The sequence below is a fragment of the Bombus pascuorum genome, chromosome 8, assembly GCF_905332965.1.
Source record: "Bombus pascuorum chromosome 8, iyBomPasc1.1, whole genome shotgun sequence".
In the NCBI taxonomy this organism is placed as follows: domain Eukaryota; kingdom Metazoa; phylum Arthropoda; class Insecta; order Hymenoptera; family Apidae; genus Bombus; species Bombus pascuorum.
Window position 1 is genome coordinate 7,215,757 of NC_083495.1, and position 3,710 is coordinate 7,219,466.

Genomic DNA, 3,710 nt, shown 5'->3' on the forward strand with positions numbered 1-3,710 from the left:
GATCCACACCCCGTAAAATTACATTCAATGAACGAAAAAAACCAATGGAACGTGCATCATTGGAATTTTCTCGAGAGAAAGCGGTTTACACGAAATCAGTGCTCGTTGGCATCGAGAAACTCAACAACGACGTATGGGAAGAGAAGATACGTGTGACAAGCGCGAGAAACGATCGATGACCGAAAAACTAATATCCAATACGAACCACCGATCGCAACAACCGTTTCAATATCCAATGCCGAAAATGCAGCGGAAACTTGGGAATCCTCCTCGTTGTATCGAGGGTGTGAGATAGCCGAGTTTCTCGTCGCGGAGCGGACTTATCGCTTTCAACAAAAACGCATAAATCAGGTCGAGCCGTGTTTCGCGGCGATCGTAACGTGTGTTCTGGGTAAAATAGAGAGAGGGAGAAAGAGACAAGGAGAGAAAAAGAAAGGGATCGGAGAGGATGGTTGGTAACATAGTTGGCGAGCAGAAGAGAAAGGGAAGTCATCGATCGGCAGCCCCCTGTCTTGGTTGGCGCGATTCGACGAGGCGTGCACTCGCGCTCGTATTCATATTCATATTTCAAAACTCGCATCCACGGCCCATTGTACCGTTGAATACGCTATGCAGAATGCGTCGCCTAGCGTATAACGTTGCGGCGCTGCAACCGCCTTCTGAATTAGTAATAGCGCGCTGACAACGGGCCCGTTCCTCTCAGTGTTCGCCACGACCCTCGTGTTGCCCGAATGCCTACCGCGACAAACGCAATTTGCCTCAGATATTAATTCGGCTAATGGATTACGCGTTAAGCGTCGCGGAACGATGCCGCACAGTCGCAAACGCGGCTCTCGCAGCTGTTGAAAATGTTCTTGCGTCGTACGCTTACACCCTCTTTCCACTGAAATCTCATCACTGAAGCTGCTGGAGGTGATTCAAACAAGGACGGTCTAATCTCTGATTAAACTTAAATGGAACAAATTAGTGCGATGACCTGGATACATTCCACCGGTAGACCGATCGGTTCTTTTTTTCCTTCCAACTCAAGTGGTATTTCAGAAACAGTGGTATAAGTCGAGTGACGCTGAAAATGGTCGGGTATACGATGGATGGAAATTTAGAACGCGACGAGCTGCTGCTAGAGCGCCGTGAGGGAATTATTCGCGAATATGGAACGCGCCGCCTGTACGGACACAATTGTCTTAATATTCAAAAAGACAGGGATGCATTTTTAAACGCGACTACCGTCGGCGTTGCGTCCGTTTCTCTTCCATATTCTCCTGCCCCTATCTCCTCTCGGCCGCGGCTCCCATCTACGCTAGAAGCTCGCAATTACGACACATTCGAGGATCTCTCGAGATAAAAAGAATTCTGGCTACTTCTGAGAGCAGCTGGATCGTTGGCGCTCTCACGTAGCGCAATTAAATGACATAGAACGGAACCGCAACGGACCAAGTGGGTACACGCACGTACACTTTCTCGCGAGCTCATATATATACATATATATATATATACATATATATATGTGTGTGTGTATATATATATAAGTTGGTACAAAGTAGAAGGTGAAGCCAAAGAGGGAGCGAGAGAAGAAAGGAGGGAGAAAGGGAAGGCAGGAATATACGGCGGTGCTAACGAGGCTCCGAGGATCGAATCAAGACCGAATCTCCGCCGCTGATTGACCAGGGCGAATCCTGGAAAGGCGGAAGGCTAATTAGCTAGCCGGATTTCTGTACGTGACCCGACAACGAGATCCCGAGACGTGGCGATTATGGTTGCTCTGAGCGTCTTAATTTCAAGCTCTATAGGGAAACCGAGAAGGATAGAGGCGAGCATTATGTCCGCAATGGCGTCGGTCAAATTTCTCTTTGAGCTCGACCAGCTTCGCCTCTGTCTCCTCTTTAAATAGTCCTCTAACCATCCTGAAATTCATCTTCTCCGATATTCCCTTTGAGTACTATAACTAGGTGCTACTTAAGCAGAACAATTCCTGCCACAACATAGAAGGTATTCGACCGATATCACTGCGAAACACTTTGATACATTTCTTGTCGCGAAAGTCACCCGCTACTCTTCGGTTTAATTGAAACGTTTCTAACAGAGAAACACGATAGTTTTAAAAAAATGTCCAGTGTCGTGTTATTTTCTTTAGAGGTGGTACAAACGAATTCGAAACAAACCGCTGTACAGTTACGAGCGTTCGTAGCATTAATTAATTTAAAGAGAATTTGTCTAGTTGCATAGAAACATCCCGACAGGAGATGAGCGACGACAACGTGTTCGTCCGTTCTTTCCCTTTGATCTCGCAGCGTAACTTGTCCCTTATAAAACTTTTGTAATGTCTCTGCGCGGTATTTTCTGGTGTATTATTAGTAAACTCGTGACAAAAGAGCAAGCTTATTATAACATTCGTCAGCCTTTTTTCAGCGGCTCGTTACCAGCTTGTAATCTACAACCGCGTTTCGCTTTAATACGGTAACGCGTCGTTCCCTTGATAATTTTCGTTTCAAGATGCCTTCGCACACTTATTTTCGCTTGTTTCTCTTCGCCTCGTGTTATCGACACTGCCGAGTACGCTCTTCGCGATAACTGTAGCTTAATTCGTCGTATCGGTGAAAATTTCATTGCGGGATGGATATACAAATTTGTGCTCGGCAGTCGGCGCGTTAAAATATCTTCCAATTAGAAGGCTCTCGACGAAGCGCGAGGGGAGCGAATATGGGAGCCGAGAGGATGAAAACACTTTTCGTGTCATCGACGCTGATTCGATTTCCTGCCGTTGAAGGCGATACAATTAGATGCGTCGTTTACAGCGCTGTTAACATCAACAGCAGTTCGGAGGAAGAGGAGAGAGAGTGAGAGAGAGGTAGAGGGAATTTAACGAACTCTTGGAGTCGCATCTACCGGTGACCAGCGAATGCGAAACGCTTAATTAACCCATTCATCATCGTCCGCGCGGGACTAGGGCGACCACGAAATAAGCCTAGCCAACTGAAGCCGAGCTGTGAACGCAATGAACGTTCACATACGAGCTGCTAACGCGTCTCTGCGTGCATGTTGGCGCCACGTATGCGTGTGAACGAACGAACAGCCGTGGGTAAGATCGCGCGAATCCACGGATGTGGTATAATTACGCGAGGTAGCACGAGACAGGTCGACCGGTGCAAGAGAGAGGGAGCAAGGGTAAACGATGGAAGGAGACAGCGCGAGGATCGAAGGGAAAGGGTGAGAGTGTAGCTTGCAAATTTGGTGCGATGCGTGCGACTCGTTGAATCCAATTCAGCCGACTGAAATATAACGCCCGTCGATTATTGCCGAGGATACACGTGTACGTATACACGTGACTAATGTATACGCGAGCAGCAACACGCGTGCATGCCGAGTATTAAAGCCGTCGCGCACGCACACCAGAACACCAGACGGTTGGCAGAGCCGTCGTGTCGCGTCGTGCTCTCGGTGTATGGCTACTGTCGGCCAAGCAATCTCTTTCCCCGTGGAGAGTACGCAGGTAATTAGCCAAGCTCCACTCTATCGTCGATTCAAACTACCGAACCGGTATATACACGAAGCAGGTCATTAATTCTGCTGCAGTCAAACAGTGTCCACGTTGCGATCCATTCCCCGTGGCCAGGTACACGGCGCGACGCTACGGCGCACGGTTTCTGCCGATTTGTACGCGCGTCCCCTTCATTATCTTTATTATTTCCCTATCGGTTCGTTATCTTTAT